The sequence below is a fragment of the Podarcis bocagei genome (genome assembly GCF_964188305.1).
Source record: "Podarcis bocagei genome assembly, chromosome: 17".
Lineage (NCBI taxonomy): Eukaryota > Metazoa > Chordata > Lepidosauria > Squamata > Lacertidae > Podarcis > Podarcis bocagei.
The window spans coordinates 3391061-3398943 of NC_138143.1; the positions used below are offsets into that span (position 1 = coordinate 3391061).

At 46.8% G+C, this 7883-nt stretch overlaps 1 protein-coding gene across 4 annotated transcripts in view; it reads left to right on the plus strand.

Moving 5' to 3' along the window:
- Positions 1-7883, plus strand: part of MECP2 (methyl-CpG binding protein 2) — a 97580-nt gene that overhangs the window by 20903 nt on the left and 68794 nt on the right. The window lies entirely within an intron of this gene.

Consider the following 7883-nt stretch of genomic DNA (forward strand, 5'->3'; position numbering starts at 1 on the left):
TGTAAGCAGCATAAGAGAATGTAACCACATAGTGGTTCCTGGCTGAGCTCCTAAAACTGTTGGAGTGAGGGTGCGGTACTGTTGTTTTGTGGAGCTTTGCAAATGAGCCCAGACAAGTTGCAAGCCTCAGTATGGGAAAAATATAAAGATCTATTACAGGGGTCGGTAACCTAAGGCCCAGGGGCCACAAGTGGCCCACGGGGGTCGTTTAACCAGCCCATGAGCCGCCCCCCAACTGAGCCGCCTGCAGTTTGTGCTTCCACATTGGCAGTGTAGAATGAACTTACTTGTTCCTTCTTTGCTACTAGCCTACCCATTTCTTCACTTACATGCAATTCTTTTTTCTTTTTTCTTTTTATTAGTTTTCTTACTTGATGAACAAACACAGACAATAAAATAAACCAAAATAGTAAAATGACAACATCAAACAAAAAAGAAAAAAAATTACAAAAAGCATACATACAACCATAAATAGATATGTTATTACATACGGACTTACCGTATTTTTCGCCCCATAAGACGCACTTTTTCCCCTCCAAAAATGAAGGGAAAATCTGGGTGCGTCTTATGGGGCGAATGCAGGCTTTCGCTGAAGCTTGAAGAGCGAGAGGGGTCGGTGCGCACCGACCCCTCTCGCTCTCCAGGCTTCAGGAAGATATCCGCCGCCCAGGCAGCCCTGTGGGAGGTCCCACAGGGTTGCCTAGGCTGCGGATAGCAGCCTGCTTCTCGGAGCGTCGGGCGCCCTGAAGGCAGAGCGCCCGACGCTTCGGGAACAATTCCGCCGCCCAGGCAGCCCTGTGGGAGGTCCCGCAGGGTTGCCTAGGCTGCGGATAGCAGCCTGCTTCTCGCAGCGTCGAGCGCCCTGAAGGCAGAGCGCCCGACGCTTCGGGAACCATTCCGCCGCCCAGGCAGCCCTGTGGGAGGTCCCACAGGGCTGCCTAGGCTGCGGATAGCAGCCTGCTTCTCGCAGCGTCGAGCGCCCTGAAGGCAGAGCGCCCGACGCTTCGGGAACCATTCCGCAGCCCAGGCAGCCCTGTGGGAGGTCCCACAGGGCTGCCTAGGCTGCGGATAGCAGCCTGCTTCTCGCAGCGTCGAGCGCCCTGAAGGCAGAGCGCCCGACGCTTCGGGAACCATTCCGCCGCCCAGGCAGCCCTGTGGGAGGTCCCACAGGGCTGCCTAGGCTGCGGATAGCAGCCTGCTTCTCGCAGCGTCGAGCGCCCTGAAGGCAGAGCGCCCGACGCTTCGGGAACCATTCCGCAGCCCAGGCAGCCCTGTAGGAGGTCCCACAGGGCTGCCTAGGCTGCGGATAGCAGCCTGCTTCTCGCAGCGTCGAGCGCCCTGAAGGCAGAGCGCCCGACGCTTTGGGAACCATTCCGCAGCCCAGGCAGCCCTGTGGGAGGTCCCGCAGGGTTGCCTAGGCTGCGGATAGCAGCCTGCTTCTCGGAGCGTCGGGCGCCCTGAAGGCAGAGTGCCCGACGCTTCGGGAACAATTCCGCCGCCCAGGCAGCCCTGTGGGAGGACCCGCAGGGATGTCTAGGCTGCGGATAGCAGCCTGCTTCTCGGAGCGTCGGGCGCCCTGAAGGCAGGGTGCGCAAGGCTTGGGGCGGCAGCGGACTGCTTGCGCGCACCTAGAAGCTTGGGGCGTGCTGAGGTCAGCGCGCCCCAAGCTTCTGCATGCCGGCAAGCAGTCCGCTGCCGCCCCAAGCCTCCCGCACCCGGCAGGAGGTCCCGCCGGGTGCGCAAGGCTTGGGGCGGCAGCGGACTGCTTGCGCGCACCTAGAAGCTTGGGGCGTGCTGAGGTCAGCGCGCCCCAAGCTTCTGCATGCCGGCAAGCAGTCCGCTGCCGCCCCAAGCCTCCCGCACCCGGCAGGAGGTCCCGCCGGGTGCGCAAGGCTTGGGGCGGCAGCGGACTGCTTGCCGGCATGCAGAAGCTTGGGGCGCGCTGACCTCAGCACGCCCCAAGCTTCTGGATTAGCGCAGGGGTCCGCTAGCCCTGGGAGAGGCGCCGGCTCTCCCACGCTAGCGGAGACCTTGCCGGCACGCAGAAGCTTGGGGCGCGCTGAGCTCCGCACGCCCCAAGCTCCTGGTGTAGCGCAGCGCACCTGGGGGGGAAATAAAAATTTTTTCCTTCATTTCCCCCCCTAAAATCTAGGTGCGTCTTATGGGCCGGTGCGTCTTATGGGGCGAAAAATACGGTATGTCACCCTATTCTTTAATCTCAATTCCTTTTCTTCTCTAATAGGCTTCCGTCCTCAATGTGGGTTTATTTTGTATATTTTTTAAATTGATCCTTTTATCCTTTCTTCATTTCTGCTGTTTTCAGCATACAATACTTGTAATCCATGTTGTGTTTTGCGAAAATTAATCAAAGCAAATCCAGGTTTTGACTTGGGGACACAGTTTTTTAAATAATCTCTGTAAATTTCCCATTCCTTTTGGAATTTTTGGTTAGACTATCTCCTAATCGCATCTGTCATTTTTGCCAATTCCAGATATTCAAATAATTTATCCTGCCATTCCCTTTTTGTTGGTACTATTTCACTTTTCCAATTTCTAGCTATTAATATTCTTGCTGCCATTGTAGCATATAAGAATATTCTCTTTTTTTCATTTGGGATATCCGAATCTAAGATGCCCAAAAGGAAAGCTTCTGGTTTCTTTATAAAGGTTTGCTTAAACATTTTTTTTCAATTCCTCATATATAATATCCCAGAAGTTCTTAATTTTTTTGCAACCCCACCACATGTGAAACAGTGTCCCTTCTGCCTGTTTACACCTCCAGCAAGTGTTAGAGCTTGTTTTATACATTTTAGATAGTTTTCTGGGAGTTATATACCACCTGTAGAACATCTTCAACAGATTTTCCTTTAGTGTATAACAGGCCGTACATTTCCATTCTCTATTCCAGAATCTTTCCCATGCCAATAGTTGGATATTTTTGCCAAAATCTTTTGCCTACTTAATCATTACATCTTTCACCTCTTCATCTTTCATCCCCCATTCTAAGCCTATACATTCTAGAAATTATTCTTTTCTTATTTTGTATTTGTTCTTTATCTATTTTTGATTCTTCCATTGGAAAACCTTTTTTATCGTCTTTCTTGAATATCTCTATTGATACAAAATTAAAAAATTCCTTCCAGTAGCACCTTAGAGACCAACTAAGTTTGTTATTGGTACAGTGGTACCTCAGGTTAAGTACTTAATTCGTTCCAGAGATCTGCACATAACCTGAAACTGTTCTTAACCTGAAGCACCACTTTAGCTAATGGGGCCTCCTGCTGCTGCCGCGCCGCCGGAGCATGATTTCTGTTCTCATCCTGAAGCAAAGTTCTTAACCTGAAGCGCTATTTCTGGGTTAGCGGAGTCTGTAACCTGAAGCGTATGTAACCCGAGGTACATAATAAAGATTCATAATAAAGTTATAATAAAGATTCATAATAAAGTTTCAGGTCTGGCAGTGCAAGTCCTCCTCTGTTTTTGCCGTCTATTAATAATTTATGTTTAATTCTAGGTTTTTTGTATTGACAAAGAAACTTTGAAAGGTCTTCCTGCCATGACTTGAAACATCCTGAACCCCCAGTCACTGGGATCATCTGAAACAAAAACATCATCTTAGGGAGCACATTCATTATTACTGTGGATACTCTTCCCCAGAGCGATAGGTTCAGCCTATTCCATATTTCTAAGTCCTTTTTGATTTCTTTCCATATCTTTAAATAATTATCTTTAAATAGGTTACTGTTTTTATTTTTTAACCAAATTCCTAAATATTTAGCCTTGTTAATCCCGAATTTATTTGCAGTTGTTTTTTCTCTTATGCAGACATATTTTTTGCTAGCATTTTGTTTTTGTTTATTTTAAATCCCGCCACCTTTCCAAATTTAGAAATTATATCTAATATTTTTAATATGCTTTCTGCCGGAATTTTGGTAAATATTACCAAATCATCTGCAAAGGCCTTTATTTTATATGATTTACTTCCTACTACTATTCCTTTTATTTCTGGGTCTTTCCTTATTGCAATCGCTAATGATTCTGATACCATAATAAACGATAGAGGTGACAAAGGGCAGCCTTGCCTAGTCCCTTTCTTTATGTTGAAATCTTTCATTATTTCTAATCAGCTTTGCTCTCAGATTTTGATATAATACCTCAAGGCCTCTGCTGAAAGTTTCCCCAAAGCCTGTAGTTTCTATAGTTTTTTCCTATAACTCCAAGATATATGCAATTCTTGGTCACCTCTGGCTAGCAAGTCAGTTATTAAATACAGTGTGGGTTTTGTAGGTCTTGTGTGTGTTGATGCTGAAGCCCAGGATAGGAGTCTTGTTAGAATAAATTATAAACTCAAATAAAAAAGCAGCCAGTGCTTGGCAGGGCCTCCTGGCCAGCTTTGCCTTCAGAGGCCCAGTGCAGGTGTACTCGGCTGCCCCCCCCCCCGATGAGCCTTCATTGGCTCCCATCAGGCATGGGTGGTATGTGGGCATTGTTGCTGGCACAGTCCCTGACTGGTGGACATTGGCTGTGTTTTCAGGGATGCTTAGACCATGGCTACCCATTTTGTACAGTATTGTCTGGTGGAGTGTTTCCCCCCACAAAAAATCCTCAGGTAACCCTGTACAGTGGTACCTCGGGTGACAAACGCTTCAGGTTACAGACTCCGCTAACCCAGAAATAGTACCTTGGGTTAAGAACTTTGCTTCAGGATGAGAACAGAAATCGCGTGGCAGTGGCACGGCAGCAGCGGGAGGCCCCATAAGCTAAAGTGGTGCTTCAGTTTCAGGTTAAGAACAGACCTCCGGAACGAATTAAGTACATAACCAGAGGTACTACTGTATAGTTGTTCCAGTTCTGCTGATATTGTGGTTGTGTTACCCCCCCCCCCCAAAAAAACCCCCCAGTGCTTCACATAATTGGTGTATAGAATTGTTTTGTCAGACTTCCACGTCCTGTAGATTTTTAAAGTTGTTTTAAAAAAAAAAAAATTCCTTAATGTCTAACTTTGGGTGGTACTGAACCCGAGGTACCACTGTAGAATGAAAGTTGTTGGAAAAACACATATTTGAGATGTGCGTCTAATCTTGCCTGCCTCTTCACTACTTAAAAACCCATTTTGACTGACATAGAAGGAAGCATTGAACAACGTTGCACTTTTTCCTATAAGACAATCTTTTTGAAGAATGTGTAAGGAATATAGGCTTCACAGTGGCTGTAGGGTAAAAAAAAAAAGGTAAAACGATGTGGTTCTAGGAGATTTTCCCTCTACAGCGGTGGTGGAGGGGCCCTCTAGTTATAAAGCAATTTTTATTTCCTGTTTCACCTCCATCAGTAGCAGAGATCTGCTAGTCACTGAAGTTTGCTTTGCAGCACTATTGATATGATGACACAGCTTCTAAATCTGGGCTGTACTCTTGATGGGCGGAAACATTTGTCCAGGCTGCATTGTTTTTACGTGCAGCAGTTTTACAGCATGTTTCTGTGGCTGGATAAAGAAATGAGTTGCTGTGGTGCCTTAGAGGCTAACATGTCCATTGTATGAGAGGCTTCTGTAGGCATATTAAAGAGGCGTATGTATTTGGTTTTAGTGTATTCTGAGTGGATAAATGGACAACACCTGAACTATCAGGAAAAATGTATCAATTAGCTTATCAGCACTGTGTATGTGTTATTTTTAAAAGTGAGCTGAAACATGCAAGTAAAGAATGTCTGTACAGTGGTACCTCTGGATACGAAGGGGATCCGTTCTGGTGCCCCATTTGCATCCTGAAGTAAACATAATATGTGACTGTGCATCTGCACATGCACGGGTCACGTCTCACCGCTTCCGCGTATGTGTGTGACGTCATTTTGAGCGTCTGCGCATGCACGAGCGGTGAAACCTGGAAGTAATGCGCTCCATTACTTCCAGGTCGCCGCGGAGCGCTACCCAAAAATACTTAACTTGAAGCTACTTTAACCCGAGGTATGACTGTATACATTTGCTTCATTCACCTAATTATGCTTTTGTCAGCTAAACAGAGCACTGAAGCTTTTCCTCCTGACCACTAGACCACTCCTGACTTATTCAGCACCTTCTGGCTTTGGAGATTTCAGTAGACATTGTGCAGTTTTCAAGCAAATCTTCACAGGTATATGCAGTGGCGTAGCGTGGGTTGTCAGCACCCGGGGCAAGGCAAGTAATTTGTGCCCCCTAGAGTGAGTGAGCCAGGTAGGGGCAGAGAGCTGCGAGTGCGAGCGCCCCCCCCCCAGATGTTGCGCCTGGTGCGGCCGGCCCCCCCTGCACCCCCCACACTACGCCACTGGGTATATGTTTAAGAACTTAGTTTTTAAAACAAGACTGCAGCAAAAAGTTGAGCTTCTCAGAATGTTGGATTCTGCAGGCAATATTGAAATCTGTAGCTTTAGTTATACCTGCATAAAATATACACAAACCCTGTTCATTGCATTATACCTGTCCTTTTTCCAAGTTGTCCCCTGGAGCAACCTTCATACTCAGGTTTCCTGTGAACAATCATTGGTCTGGTTTGCATTCTTTTTTGCACCAGCGTGGAAGAGCTATTACTAAATATACACATCATTTTTTATTTTTTATGTGAAGCATGGCAGTATGGGTTTTGTTAAAAGTAGTACTTTTGTGTCGAGAAGAAAGCAAAACTCATCAGACAGCACCAAGTTGTAGCAATATTAGGAGTGTGAGGCTGTTAATAAGGTATGTAGCCTCAAAGGCTACCCTAAAGTCAGCTAATTTCCATGTCACTTCATCTTCTCTGATCTTCTGCACTTGAGCTACTTGTAGAACTGCTTACCATGATCTGAATTTAATAATAAAAAATGATGAAGGCTTTCTGTATGTGCCTCTTCATGGCAGACGTGGTAATGCTGAGCTGTTAACATTTGCATTGGTATCTAAAGGAGAGGAATTAATCTTTCCCCATTATGGTTTTGGTTATGATAAGGATTTGCAGGAGTTCGCCTTCTGCTTAAAACTGTAATTTGGAAAAGTGGCCCCACTTCCAGCCCTCCTCTGTCTGAGAGAAGAAGCTAGCTTTAATGGACATTCACAGATGGAGCTCCCCAACAAGTGACATTGTGCTCTGTTGTCTGTATACTTAAAGCCCCCCCCCCCCGTTTATGCCTTACAAGGATAGAACAGCCTTCTCCAGCCTGGAACCCCTCCAGTTGCAGTTGGACTCCTACTCCCATCTGCCCCAGCCTACGTGGCCAATGATCAGGAATGGTGGAAGCTGAAGTCCAAAAAATCTGAGGGTACCAGGTTTGGAATGGCTGATATAGAATGTATCTACAGTGGACGCTCGGGTTGCGAACGTGATCCGTGTGGGTTGCGATTCAGTGCTTCTGCGCATGCACAAAGCACAATTTAGCGGTTCTGCGCATGCGCGAGCACCGAAACCCGGAAGTAACCCATTCTGGTACTTCCATGTTTCAGCGTGTCCGTAACCCAAAAATGCGCAACCTGAAGCATTTGTAACCCAAGGTATGACTGTATTGGTGTTACACAGCTGTACCTTAAGAGCCAGCAGCTATTTTTTAAAAACGAGTCATGTTTTTGAACTGCTCAGAGTGCTAGCAGCATTGATTCTGCATAATGATTATCCTATGACCCCAAAGCAAAGGGCTCTCAAAACCATGTGTTGGCAAACTAAGGCCCAGGGGCTGGATCTGGCCCAATCGCCTTCTAAATCCGGCCTGCGGACAGTCCGGGAATCAGTGTGTTTTTACATGAGTAGAATGTGTGCTTTTATTTAAAATGCATCTCTGGGTTATTTCTGGGGCATAGGAATTCGTTTTCCAAAATATAGTCTAGCCCCCCCCCCCCAGGTCTGACAGACAGTGGACCAGCCCCCTGCTGAAAAAGTTTGCTG